This window comes from Lontra canadensis, unplaced genomic scaffold (assembly GCF_010015895.1).
Source record: "Lontra canadensis isolate GAN:19392208 unplaced genomic scaffold, GSC_riverotter_1.0 scaffold113, whole genome shotgun sequence".
NCBI classification, from domain to species: domain Eukaryota; kingdom Metazoa; phylum Chordata; class Mammalia; order Carnivora; family Mustelidae; genus Lontra; species Lontra canadensis.
In genome coordinates, this window is record NW_022631107.1 from 5,126,070 (window position 1) to 5,141,818 (window position 15,749).

A 15,749-nucleotide genomic window follows, 5' to 3' on the forward strand; every position below is an offset into this window, starting at 1 on the left:
TGTCCAATATGAGAGCCACCAAGCTCATGTAGCTCTTTGTGCTCGAAACGTGACCAGTCCAAATTAAGATGAGCTGGAAGAACAAACCACACAGCAGAGTGTGAAGACATGCTTTAGCATGAGAGAAGGAATGTGAAATAGCTCATTAATCCTTTTACATTGATTACTTGTTGAAATGCTAATATTTTAGATATACTATTTTAAATAAAATACATTATCAAAATTAATTTCACCTGTTTCTTTTTGCTTTTTAAATGTAACTACTAAGACATTTTAAATTACACATGTGGCTTGCATTATATTTCTGTTGGATGACGCTGGTCTATGAACTCCGAATTCCTTACATTCAAAATCCACAATTCTAAACAACATTTGATGATTATGGAACATCCACGCCAAGCCACTAATTTTGCTATTGTTTCTTTTTTTTCTTTTTTCTTTTTGGTTTCCCCTTAGTCTAACTCCTTATATTACAAAGATCCTTCAGCACCCTCTACATTTCTGTCCTACAACTCAGCCACCGGCCAACCAAAATGAACAGTTCCAATTTCTCAGTGTTCTCCACCAATGGCTGGTGTTCTCATCCTCCCATCCCACTGGCCTTCCCTGTTTTTCTTCCCACCCCCACTTCTCCTGCCCTCTCTGCTGAGACCCTGCTCCTGCCCACTCACACCATTCTTCCATCAAAGATGTCCTGGGGCTTCTGCATGACAGATCCTCATCATATCACTCACAGCCAAGTCAAGTTTGCAAGAAGACCTTTCGTTCTCCATACAGTTAAAGCATTGACACCTAATCAAACAAATAAACAACAACAACAACAATAATAATAAACCCTCATCATTATTTCTGCTTCACAGCAGATTCTTTGAGACAGAGGATCCATCCTGGTGCTCCTACAACCAAAGGCCACCATCTTAAAAGATGGCACCCTATCTAGAACCAAAAGACCTGTGTCTGGTTGTGCATGTGAACCTCCCGTCCCTGAAGGCCGACTTCTAAGCCCAGGGGTCCAGGGTTCCCTGGGCAATAATATTCTACAGCAAGAAGGAGGGTGGTTTTGTCCTCTTACCCAAGTCTCACTCCCCTCATCAGCAAAACCAAAGCAATGGCCGGGCTTACCCCGTGAGCAATGCTAAACATACCACCTGATACTTCATATTTCAGACAACCATGCTGGTTTATGCAAAAACCAGGAATAGCCCCTATGGGGGCATGTTATGCTCATTTTAATGAATACTTAAATTCCACAGCTATTACTTCAGAAAAGTGTACTGAATTTATCTTGACTTCCCTTGGTTCAGACATTCTCTCAGTTTCCTCTCTTCCCGGCAGGTTTAGATCAGTTTCCAGTGGCAACATGAATGGATGGTGGAGTCAAAGCCCGTGCAGGTCTCTTTCCAGCTCTCCATCTCCCATTTCACTCTGCCCAATATCCTTCTAGATGCTTTCTCATCAGACCCAAGTGTGAACAGAGTTTCAGATCATCCCCTTGCCCACTTTGAAGACCCTGCCTCAACTCCTTCATCACTGGAGCATGGAGCCTTATCACTCACTGTCTGAGATCATGCTCCACCCCTTCCGGGGCCCCACAATAACACCATGGAATTTGGCAAGCACTAGACACATGTGGCAACAGAGCTCTTTACCCGTAGCAAGCCCAAACCGGGATGTGCTAAAAAGTATAAAGAATACTCAGATTTTGAAGAGTAAGTACAAATACCAAAAAAGAATGTAAAATACCTTATTAAAAAATACGCTGAGGGGCGCCTGGGTGGCTCAGTGGGTTAAAGCCTCTGCTTTCAGCTCAGGTCATGATCCCAGGGTCCTGGGATGAAGCCCCACGTCGGGCTCTCTGCTCAGCGGGGAACCTGCTTCCTCCTTTCTCTCTGCCTGCCTCTCTGCCTACTTGTGACCTCTCTCTCTCTGTCAAGTAAATAAATGAAATCTTTTAAAAAATGTTATGCTGATAACACATTGAACTGATATTTTAGATGCATTAGTTAAGTAAAAATATACTATTAAAATTAATTTCACCTATTTATTTTGCTATTTTAATGTGGCTGCCAGAAAATTTTAAACCACATATATGATTTGCATGCTCTATTTATTGGCTGGCACTGCATGTCCAATGGTCAGCTTCTGCTGCTTACTACTTTGGGGTAATATCACAGTCTTCCTTTCAAACTACTGCAATGAGTAAATCGAACAAATGACTATCTTGTGTGTAAGAAAAAAGCAGCCTTATTTTCATCTCCAGTTGTCCCTTAACTTGCTCAAGAGAGTTATTTTTCCTCCTGCCCCTGGATGAAACTTGCCCTTCTGGTCACTCTTAGGTAACAGAAAATCCCACAGTCAGTCGATTCACAAAACACAATTTGGATCTGTACTTCTAATACCCAACACACATACTAAGAAAAGCTTCCCACTTCATTCAAAGTTTGTGGGGTTTTTTTTTAAGATTTTTAATTTATTTATTCGACAGACAGAGATCACAGGTAGGCAGAGAGGCAGACAGAGAGAGAGAGGGAAGCAGACTCCCTGCTGAGCCGAGCACCGATGCGGGGCTCAATCCCAGAACCCTGGGATCATGACCTGAGCCAAAGGCAGAAGCTTTAACCCACTGAGCCACCCAGTTTTTTAATGACTCACCCTTCCCCAGGTAGAATGTGCTGTTAAAAAGAGAGAGAGCTGCAGTCAGTGGAAGGGACAGAGCTGTCACATTCCTCTTTCCTCCTCTGTCCCTCTTCTCCAAGTTGCCAACCTGGGTTTCTGATTCCTCCAGTATGGGAGAGCAGGTGGGGAGGGGGGTGTGGTGCCCTTGAGTGTAAGCTGTGGGCTCCCTGGGCCCCACCAATGTGGAAAGTCGGCTCTTCTTCTCTGACAGATTCCGGGAAGTCTTTTGAAACCTCCCTCTTTGCTAAGGACCACTCACCAGAAACTCCTTTGGTGTGGTTGATGTGCTCTCCTCCAACTTCCTGCTTACTCTTTCCACAGCCCAGAGGAATCCAGGAATATTTTTAACTTTTCTCTAATGAGGCTTCTTCATTCTTTTCTTAAAAGCAGTTTTGACTGAAGTATAACATAGATATAAGTGTACCACTTGAAATGTCTCCAAGTGAGTAAATGTATGTGCCCCCCAGTTGAGGTAACAAGTAGTCTGTTCACTTTTATAATGGCCCCCCTTGGACAAGGTCTAAAATGGAAGCCCTTTCTCTGGTGTGGCCATCTCTGGTCCCAGAGATGCTCATGCACCCTTTACCCCCACAAATTCTGAGAGTATATGCCCAGGTCAGGAACAGCCAGCCTTCACACCCACTACCAGAGTAGAAGGCAAGCTTTCTGTTTCTTCAGATATGAAGCAGATGATGGTCCAGCCATCAGCTGACATCAAGGTCACTGAGTGAACGCAATGTCCCTCCACTTGTTTTCAGGTGAGGGAGAAGCACTTCCCACCCTTTCCTCTTAAGAAGTAGAACTGGGACTCAAAGCATCCCAGTGATTCTTCCTGAAGATACTCCCTTCAGAATCCCTTTCCTAATCTTCACTCCCTGTGGGGGAAGGGGAACCCCACCCTATTCTCAGTCATTGGCTTTGAACATATTCACCTTGGTCTGATGCCTCACTTGGTATCTTCTACCATCTTAGGATGTTAGCCAAAACATTGATTCTTATATCCCATTTCAGCACCAAAGTCACCCATCACCTTCTCTTCTCCATTTTCCCCTCCAATCAGTGGAGGGGATTGGAAAAAGTGGAGGAGAAATAATTGGTGCCTAAGTAATATATTTACTTCAAGGCCATGGAAATTTAACCTTTACCTTCTTACTAAGTTTCACTTCCTGTGGGAGATACAAATTGCCATCCACAAGGTCACAGCTCCCATCTGCAACCACTTACAGTGTGAGACCCAAGCAAGGTGGATGGAGGGTGGCTCTTTGGTTCAAATCCAAGCTCTTTCATCTACTAACCTCTTGGAGGCCTAGCTCCCCAACTGCAATGACATGCCTCACTTTGCAGGGTGGGGAAGAGTGAGGTTAAATCATCGTAGGTGCTTACTGATAACTTTCCATGCTATTTCCAGCTCACAAGCTAGACTCAGTTTTCTTGTCCCTTCTTCCAAAACCCTTCTTAAGGTACTCACTTGTCACATAACTTTCCATAATTATCTTCCACTGGAAACCTTCTCCTGGGTCTAAAGAAGAGGAGAGGAGGGATCTAAAACAAGAAATTGAAGAAGACACAAAAAGATGGAAGACCATTCCATGCTCTTGGATTGGAAGAATAAACATTGTTAAAATGTCTATACTGCCTAGAGCAATCTATACTTTTAATGCCATTCTAATCAAAATTCTACTGGTATTCTTCGAAGAGCTGGAGCAAATAATCCAAAAATTTGTATGGAACCAGAAAAGACCCCGAATAGCTAAGGAAATGTTGAAAAACAAAAATAAAACTGGGGGCATCACGTTACCTGATTTCAAGCTTTACTACAAAGCTGTGATCCCCACAACAGCATGGTACTGGCATAAAAACAGACACATAGACAAGTGGCACAGAATAGAGAGCCCAGATATGGACCCTCAACTCTATGGTCAGTTAATCTTCGACAAAACAGGAAAAAATATACAGTGGAAAAAAGACAGTCTCTTCAATAAATGGTGCTGGGAAAACTGGGCAGCTATATGTAGAAGAATGAAACTCGACCATTCTCTTACACCGTACACAAAGATAAACTCAAAATGGATAAAAGACCTCAACGTGAGACAGGAATCCATCAGAATCCTAGAGGAGAACATAGGCAGTAATCTCTTCGATATCAGCCACAGCAACTTCTTTCAAGATATGTCTCCAAAGGCAAAGGAAACAAAAGCCAAAATGAACTTTTGGGACTTCATCAAAATCAAAAGCTTCTGCACAGCAAAGGAAACAGTCAAGAAAACAAAGAGGCAACCCACGGAATGGGAGAAGATATTTGCAAATGACAGTACAGACAAAAGGTTGATATCCAGGATCTGTAAAGAACTCCTCAAACTCAACACACAAAACAGATAATCATATCAGAAAATGGGCAGAAGATATGAACAGACACTTCTCCAATGAAGACATACAAATGGCTATCAGACACATGAAAAAAATGTTCATCATCCCTAGCCATCAGGGAGATTCAAATTAAAACCACATTGAGATATCACCTTACACCAGTTAGAATGGCCAAAATTAGCAAGACAGGAAACAACATGTGTTGGAGGGGATGTGGAGAAAGGGGAACCCTCTTACACTGTTGGTGGGAATGCAAGTTGGTGCAGCCTCTTTGGAGAACAGTGTGGAGATTCCTCAAGAAATTAAAAATAGAACTTCCCCATGACCCTGCAATTGCACTACTGGGTATTTACCCCAAAGATACAAATGTAGTGAAAAGAAGGGCCATCTGTACCCCAATATTTATAGCAGCAATGGCCACGGTCGCCAAACTGTGGAAAGAACCAAGATGCCCTTCAATGGATGAATGGATAAGGAAGATGTGGTCCATATACACTATGGAGTATTACGCCTCCATCAGAAAGGATGAATACCCAACTTTTGTAGCAACATGGACGGGACTGGAAGAGATTATGCTGAGTGAAATAAGTCAAGCAGAGAGAGTCAATTATCATATGGTTTCACTTATTTGTGGAGCATAACAAATAGCATGGAGGACATGGGGAGTTAGGAGAAGGGAGTTGGGGGAAATTGGAAGGGGAGGTGAACCATGAGAGACTATGGACTCTGAAAAACAATCTGAAGAGTTTGAAGAGGTGGGGGGGTGGGAGGTTGGGGGAACCGGGTGGTGGGTATTGGAGAGGACACAGACTGCATGGAGCACTGGGTGTGGTACAAAAAGAATGAATACTGTTATGCTGAAAATAAATTTAAAAAAAATGATTAAAAAAAAAGAAATAAGACAAATATGGGCTAAAAATTTTATTCATTTTTGCATAGGTCAGAGAGCTGGAAAGACCTTGAGATAGTACCTCTCTGGTCCTGACCATGGTCATGATCCATGTCAGGTACCATCTTCACTATCCACATTTTAAGTGAAGGAATATCACTGCTCCGAAAAGTCAGATTCTTTTTCTTCACCAACTATGCGATCTTCCAAGCAGACTCACTTACAATCATACTGCCCCTAAAGGATTGCTACATGGCTATAGTTTATATACCACTTTGAAATTGCAAGAAGTCCTTTCTCTTCTAATAGAGAACCCTCCCATTGCTATTTCTTTGTTTTTTAAGCAAGAGGAAAGGCCTCCCAGTCATCTGCTTCTACCACTGATGTATCCGCTTCTCGAAGGATTTCCTCTGTCCTCTACTCCTTGGGGCTGCCTCTCAGACATGGCAGGCAATTTGCAGATGCAGCAGAACAGCTGAGCAAACAACAGGGAGGCTGCTCCAGGAGCAGACAGGACGCAGTCCCTGGCATGTGCTACAGGACATGGAATGTGTTCTGAGGCTGCCCAGCCTACTCAGGAATCCCACACATGATTTCTGAAGTTTATGCCAGGATAATCCAATTGCAATGGGAAAAAATGGTGGCTGTGATGGGTCTATTCCATCAGCTTGGCACAAATGTCTACTGTGGAAAAACTGACACAGGGAAACTCTGTCCTCGGTCATGGACCCCAGCCTGAGATCATGCCATGTGTGTGGTTAGTTAAAAAGGGATCAGGACCAAAAGTACTAGGGGTCATATGACCCATCGTCTTGGTGGGGAAAACAACTGAGTACCAATCTTGCTGACAGTGGGTCATCTCCGGAGGGGATCATCCCACACCATGGGGAGATGTCGCTGGTCCTGCATGGGTCTTTTCAACCACGTTCACATGCCCTGGCCACTGAGTTTCATCAGACACACCATCAAGGATATGAAAGGCCAGAAGTATAATAGAAACCAAAGGGTTCCTGTGGTTGAGAGGGAGAATGATATTTGAAAATGATATTTGAAAAGCAGTGCAGAGTTGCCTGTGGGTCTAGGCCAGTGGCTCACCATGCTGTAAGCAAAAGAAAATATCTGCTCCTATTTGTGGGACATAAAACAGATGTAATAAAACCTGGAATCCACACCAAAGGACCCATTATTCTAAAACACTACAAAATACCCCTGTTCATTCTCGAAGTTTGTAGAAGCTGCCCAGTGGAAGCCGCAGTCTTACGCTTTGATACCTATCATTCAGATGCAGCAGCTGGACTCCTGAATGTTGGTCAGAGGGGCCGAGAGAGGTCACTCTGCTGTATCCTTGCCCCTCATACCCAGAAGGACATCCTGCACTAACTTTCACATGCAGGAAACACCTCTGAAAATTTCTTCTTCTGACTCCGTCTTCACTTGCCTCTACCAGTTTATTAAATGAAGAAAAATAAGCAACGTATTCTCTCACAACATAAGAGACCTCTCAAAATAAAAAAATACACACACACACACACACACACAACTGGGGCCTTAGCCTAAAACCCCCGGGGCAATAGAGAATATTTCCAAGCCCAGCCACTATCGGAGCAAAAGTAATTTTTTAATTAAAACAAACCCCATATCATACTTCACGCAATGATGTAACAGCAGATCCTCGTAGAAACCACATGACATGCAGCAACACATATGAAATGGAGGTAAAAGGAGAGATTAAATGAAAATACATATTTGAGCTAGTTATTAGGAACAATAACATTTCCAGGAATGGGTCACTAGGGAAAACAGTTGATTTGGCTGGGGATAAAAAAGGCCTCTTAGGTATGCCCTGAGAAGACGTGATCAGAACTTAATTTTAAATCTGAGGATTGGAATAAGAACTTGGTTGTTTAAAGCCACTGCCAAAGAGAAGGGAGCAAGCTTAAGCCAGCCCCCAGAGGATGAACTAGAAGATGTTCATGTTACCCTTAGGGTCAGAAGGAGGTGCACAGACTGGTTAAATTTGCCAAAGCTAATTTCTACTTGTCTTTTCAAATTCTCTAGCAATGGGAACCCTCTGATTACATAGTCCTCTACACAAAAGGTGCAACGATGAGTTTCTGAGATCAGCGTTAATGTAGGGGCAGAAAGGAGAGAAAAGATGCATATTCCAACTGCACAGACAGTTCTCCACAGGTTAGGGGGTTTGGGTGAGATGTCGGTAATCTGATGTTCTTGGTCTCAGTCTTCCCATTTATAGACTGATTTCACATCGCTGGACACTTACTGTTCCTCCCCTATGGATGTTATTTTTGCAGAGAATGACTATACAATATATAATTCTCTTTTTGTCCAAGCTGAAGTCTAAAATTTGAAACAGCTGATGTTCTCTTCCTTCCTTAAATAACTAAAGCACAGCTTTGATACTTAAACTTGGTGTTCCACTAAGAGTGCGCTCAGATGGGCATATTTGAATTGTGTGAAGGGTAAGAATTGGATGGTCAGGCAGGGACCAGGTGCGTGGCACACCATTTCTTGAGACTGGGCTCCACGGGGACACCTCAGGCCAGTGTAGCTTCCAGTAGGTAATGCTTGGAAATGAAGAATTTGGAGCTAACAGCCCCTTACGTAGGAACTTAAGATCATGAGGAAGCTAATGAAAGAGTGATTTTACCTTTTATGTCGGATTCATCTGAAATTAACTAGGGTCTTCATTTTTCATATTTTTATAAACTTAACAAATAAATCATATCAGGTGTAAGCTTCCCAGAGAGTAAAACTGGCTGTATTAATTTCCCTCTAAAGGGTCATCACATTTCCTCTGGCATACAAAATCAAATGCTATGAGTCACAAAAAGTATGAAATTTCAAGGTCAGTTGATATTGTATCACTCAAGGCTTCCCAGATACCAAATAAAAATGCCATTACTTTGTGTGTGTTTCTTACTCTCTTTCTCTCCATGCTTCACTATGACTCAATGACCTTCAAATGCATATCTATTGTTACAGCTACTTTCATCTTTACCTGAGTGAAGCAGAATCAATGTGCTTGACCAGCAATTCCAATTAAGCCACTGTAGACCATCCTGCTGAATCTGCAAGCTTTGGATTTATATCGAATTAATGAAAGCTGAAAGGGGTTCCCATATCACAGCCACACTTAATGCATCCTTGTCAAAAAGAAATGTAATTACAACATGGCACGTACATAATAGGTTGATCAACTTACGCAAGGTGACAACCATGAACTGATCATATGGGAGTGTCAGTGAAAATTCCAGGAGCTAATAAAGTGTGCTTCTTTTAGGTTATTTAATCCCCGAGAGCCTGGATGGTTCAGATGATTGGTAAAGAGATATACACTTAGAGTCATGAATTTTCAGGTCAATGGTTTAAACAGACAGTAGTTAGTATCAAAGGCAACTGTTCCATATCGATTAGGTTTTATTATTTAGACAAAACTGTCTTAGTCTAACAATTGATTTCCTTGGGGTTAAGTCCCAAGGAAAAAAAATACATTCTAAATGTTTATAGTTAATCTTTGCAGTAAAAAAACAAATCTTTCCTGGAAAAAAAAAGTGCAAAGGAATTGCTAAGATGAAGTAGGAAAAGCAATATTGACATATACTGGCGGGGGACTTCTCTGATGTAGGCATTAGACACACCTTACAGCATTAGCTTTGCTGATCAACTCTAATATCAGTGTTTGGGTTGCTATATTTAATTAGAAAAAAAAAATCTAAGTTCCAAAGTAGTCAACAAACAAAAAACAAATAAACAAAAAAAAAAAAACAAACAGAGAGATGCATCTGATTACTTAATTACAGTGATCAGTTAAACTAGTAATAATGTTGACATGATGGTTGGCCAACTTAACTATTTTTTATTAGTATCACATTAATTTCTTATCTGAGATAATACAGAAAACAAGTCTCTATTCACTCTTCCCCTCTAAACTAACTAAAACCAACAAGTAAAACTAGGAAAACATCTCAATCTTGAACCACAATTTTTGAAGTAAGGCTGTTAAATGCCCTGGAAACTGTGCCCAGGAAAGGAGAGATTCAGAAAGAGAAGTCTGAGCTCTGCAGACCCTGAGATAACCTGTTATTCAGACTAGATGGCCCACTAAGAGGGGTCACCTCAAGATACTCTGGAGCAAAAAAGTCAGGGTGTGAGCAAGACAGCTGAACTCTTCATAGAGAGGAAGAGGACTTATTTCTGCAAGAAACAGGCTCTCAGTGAGACTGGATTTAGGATAAACCTGGGGGCACACAGAGCTGCAGCTCTGATCACCTGAAGAGGAGTAATGTTTAAATTGCTAAATAAGAACATGCGACCAAGAAGACAGAATGATTTCCCCTGGCCAGGGGCAGAATCACACCAACCAGGTAGAGTACTATGACCAAGTATTCAAAGCAACTTAACAAATGTTCCTGTTATCACAGTTTATCCCCAGCTCATCCCTGTATTCTTGTGTGCAAACAGCTGGTCCAGGAAAATTTCCACCATTCTGTGATGGACACCAGCATGGAACCAATACAAACACATTGCAAAGAAACAAGGAGGAGAGAAACATCACCAAACAAGGCAAACAAAGAATACACACCAGAAAATCATGCCATGAATCAGTTTGAGATGATGATCAAACATATTTAAGAAAATTAAAGAAAGCAAATGAAATCTAACTTTAGGGAAAGAGAAGGAACAGGAAGAAATGTAAGGGCTTATAAGGGACAAACATAAGGGGAAATGTTTTGGTTTTTTTAAAGAACATGAATTAAAAGAAAACATAAGCAAAAGAAAAGTGAAGGTCATATTAGAAATAGAAATTACTGGAGAAAAAATTAGGAGCATATAAGAAATGTTTTAGTAAATTTGAGCATATTGGAAAGGAAAATAGTGTTTGTTTTTTTTAAAGATGACTAGAGGGTAAATGTTCGTATGGAAAGAATTGGAAATACTCTGTCTAAGGTATATGCACCACCCTTGTTATTTGAAAGTAAACTTAGACTAGTTGGAAAATTATATTGAAATTTTTGAAAACCCAATCACATTTTTAAGAAATATAATTAATATGCTAGAGAGGAGAGAAATGGGATCATATAAAGTGTTCAATTAAAACTAGAGAAGGCAGAAAAAGAGGCAAAGATTTTTTTTAAAATAATCAATGGAAAGAATAGAAAACAGGTGCAAACATTGAAGATATAACCTATCTACATCGATAATCACTTCAAACATCAATGGTCTAGAAAAAAGCAATAAAAAGTCACAGATTGTCAGAATGAATTTAAAAAAAAAAGAATCAGCTATATGTTGCCTACAAGAACTCTCCTTTAAGTATAAAGACACAGATAGGTTAAAACTAAAGGAATAGATATGCCATAATAATAATAATCAAAAGAAAGCTAGAAGAGCTATATTGATTTCAGAAAAAGCAGACTTCAGAAAAAAAGAAAATTACGGGGTAAAGAGGAGTATTGCATCATGGAAAAAGTGATCCATTTTTCAAGAAGACTCAACAATCCTTAATGTATATGTATCTAACAACAGAGCATCATGATACATAAGGCAAAACATGATAGAACTGCAAGAAGAAATAGATGAACGCACTGTGAAGACTCTAACATCCCTCTTTAGTAATTGATAGATTAAGCAGGCAGAAAATCAGTAAGGATACAGTTGACCTGAAAAGTACCATCAATCAATTGGTTCTAATTGTATTATGAAATATTTCAATTAATGACAGCAAAAGAGGCATTCTCAAGCTCACGTGGAATATTCTCTATGACAGAGCACATTCTGGACCACAAAAGGCACTTGAGCAAATTCAAAAGAATAGAAATCATACAAAGTATATTCACAGACCACAATGGAATTAAACTAAAAATCAATAATGAAAAGATTGCTGAAAATCGTCTTTGGAGATTAAATATTTGGAGATTAAACAAAATGTTATTAAATAACACATGAGTCAAGGAAGAAATCTAAGAGAAATTTTAAAATATTTTGAACTAAATGAAAATGAAATACAACTTAGAAAGCTTGAAAAATACAGCAAATACAGTGCTTAAAGGGAAATTTATAACAAATGCATATATAAAAAAGAAGAGAAATCTAAAATAAGAAATCTAATGTTCTGCCATAATTAGAGAAATAAGAACAATTTAAACCAAAAGCAAGTCAAAGAAAAGAAATAATATAAAATAGAAATTAATGAAATTTAAAAACAGGAAATTGAGAAAAATCAATAAAATTAAAAGCTGATTGTTTGAAACGATCATTATAATTGATAGATTTCTGGCCATACTGACCAAGAAAAACAGATAGAGAACACAAATTACTAATATCAGAAGTGAAAGAGAGGTCATCACTGTTGGTCCTATGGGAATTAATAATAAAAGAGGATATTATGAACAACCTTGTTTACAAGTTTGATAATGTAGATGAAATAGACCAATTCCTTGAAAAACACAAAGCAACAAAATTCAAAAAGGAAGAAATTGATGATCTGAATAGGCCTCTGAAAACGCACCCTCTCGTCACTTAAATAAGACAGAACACCATCTACGATGGCATCAAAAGAAAGAAAGACAGAATTTGATATATATCTAACAAAATATGTAGAGGATCTATGAGCAAAAAAACTAAAACACTTTGATCAGAGAAATTAAAGAAGATTTAAATAAAGAAGAACTATTCTGTGTCACGGATTGAAGGACAATAGTATTATGTGAATTCTTCCCAACTTGATCTATACATTCAGTACAATCCAAATCAAAATCTCAGCAAGCGGTTTTGTGGATATCAATCAACTGATTCTTAAAGTTTATATGGGAAAACAAAAGATCCAGAATAGATGATAACATGACACTGATGAAGACCAGAGTGGGAAGACCGCACCTACCCCACTTCAAGAGGTATTACATGGCTACAGGAATTAAGACAGTGTTGTTATCCATGAAAAAGCAGACATATTACTCAATGGATCAGAATAGGGAGCCCAGAAATGCACCCACAGAAATACTGTCAACCACCTTTACCAAAGAAGCAAAGGCAATTCAATAAAAGATAGTCTTTCAACAAATGTTACAAGAACAATTGGATTTCCATATGCAATAAGAGCAATAAAAAAGAACCCAAACAGAGATCTTTACACCTTTCATAAGAATTGACTCAAAATGGATCATAGACCTAAGAATAAAACGTAATTCTATAAAACTTCCAAAAACAAAACATAGAAGAAAATCTAGGCGACCTTGGGTTCAAGGATGAGTTTTTTCATGCAGCTTTAAAAAACATAATCCAGGGACTCCTGGGTGGTTCAGTAGGTGAAGCATCTGACTTCAGTCATGATCTCCAGCCCCACATCAGGCTCCCTTCTCAGCAGGGAATCTGCTTCTCTCTCTTCAGCCCCTCCCCCCTGCTCACTCTCAACTCCTCCCCTCTCTCTCAAATAAATGAATAAAATCTTTTTTAAAAATTAAAATAAAATACACATAAAAAACATAATCCATGAAAGAAAAATCTGATAAATTTGAACTCATTAAAATTAAAAATATCCTATCTTCAAAAGACACTGGTAAGAGAGTCAAAAGACAAGCCACAGACAGGGAGAAAGTATTTGCAAAACACATGTCTGATAAAGGACTTGTATCAGAAATATACAAGGAACCCTTACAACTCAACAATAAGAAAATCAACAACACAATTTTAAAATGGGCAAAAAAATCTGAACAGACATTTCACAAAACAATACATACAAATAGAAAATAAGCATTTGAAAACATCGTCGTTATTATTTGCCATCAAGGAACTGCAAAGTGAAAAAATGAAATACTACTACAACTTAAAATGGCTAAAATCCAAAACCTGACAACATCAAATGCTGGTAAGGATGCAGAGTTACAGGAACTCTCATTCATCGCTGCTGGAAATGCAAGCTGGTACACTTTGGAAGACAGTTCAATAGTTTCTTACAGAGCTAAACATAATTCTACCATATAATCCAGCAATAGCACTCCTAGGGATTTACCCAAATTAGCTGAAAACTTGTCCATACAAAACCTTGCATGCAAATGTTTACAGTGCAAATGTTCACAAGTGCTAAAACTTGGAAGCAACCAAAATGTCCTTCAGAAGGTGAATGACAGACTGTGGTACACCCAGACAATGGAACATCACTTGGTACTAAAATGAAATGAGCTATCCAGCCACAATGTGACACAGAGGAACCTTAAATGCATAATGTTAAGTGAAAAAAGCAGGGCATTCTGGAAAAGGCAAAACTAAGGACAGTAAAAGGTAGTGGTTCCCAGGGGTTTGGAGGGAGGAAGAGATGAACAGGAGGACCACAGAGAATTATTAGGGCAGTGAAACTAGTCTGTATGATACCTTCATGGTGGAGATGTGATATACATGTTTACCAAAACCCACAAAACCATTCAACACAAAAAGTGAGCCCTAAGGGAAACTCCGGACTTTAATAATAATTTGTCAATATTGGCTTATCATTTATAAATACTAAGGCAAGATATTAATAATAGGGAAAACTGAGTTGGGGAGAGACAGTAGAGGGGGACTCTGTACTATCTGCTCAATTTTTTTATAAACCTAAAACTTCTCTGAAGTCTATTCAATTAAATATGAGGCAAAAAATTTATAAGGTATTAGAAGTCCCAAGCAAGGTAAACAAATGCAAATCCACACATAAGCACATTATAGCACAATCATAGGACTGAAACATTTGTGTAAATCTTAGAAACTTCCAAAAAGAAAATATAATCTAAAAAAAAAAAAAAGACAGAAATCAGACTGTCTTCAGGCTTCTCATCAGCACCCATAAATAGCAGACAACAATCGAGTAATATCTTCAAAGAGCTGAAGGGAAATACCTGTCCGACTACGATTCTATCAATCAAGAGAGGAAGATAATTCACTACTCCTGGACCCAGAATGAAAGATGATTAAAAGATTCTTCAACAAAAAAGAAACTTGAATGAGAAGGACATGAGGGATACAAGCAGCATTTTAAGGGGAAAAAATGGTGAGATGTTTGTCATTCCAGTGATGCTGGTAATTATAGACGGGGGTGTTACACACAAGTTGGAACTAAAAAATACAGGGAACAAAGACATGGAACAAGCTGGAACAAAAAAAAAACCATGGAAGATGGGAGGGCCAGATTTAGTTTCATGTGTCATAGGCTTTTGTATTTTTGAAGATCGACATATTGATTAATGTTAGACTACTGAAATGAGTATAGGCTAAATCTTTTTAAGACAATCCCTACAGAGTAAAAATAAAAATAAAATATAAAACTCCCAAAGCCGTACAATGTAATTGCATGCACTATATTATCGAGTAGATCTCTGAAAGGCATCACAATTTAATCATGTGCCTACCATTGTTCATGTCTGCCGATGGGAAGACTTTTCCAAGCACTTTTGGCTCCAGAAATAGCAAACTTAGTTTCTCCTCCATTACTCACACCTCTCCTGTGCTGGGCACCATAGGAAAAATTTGATATAACTTCTTGCCCTGAAAAAGCAAGTCAAAATACTAGGAAGGACGGCAAAGAAGGGCATTTCTGGATACCATTCTATCGAAGTGACTGGGAACCATTTGAACATACCCCAGTGAACCCCAGCTAAATGCATCCACAGTTCCATTCCCTTAGCCACCCCCCCCAAATTCCCACTACCACATCATCACCACCTGATCTGAGCAGTATGATGGATGGAAATCTGAGTGGACAAAAGCAGCAAACTTAAGAATCTCACTTAATTGATCTCACTTTTGTAAAATTTACACAAAAAAAAAG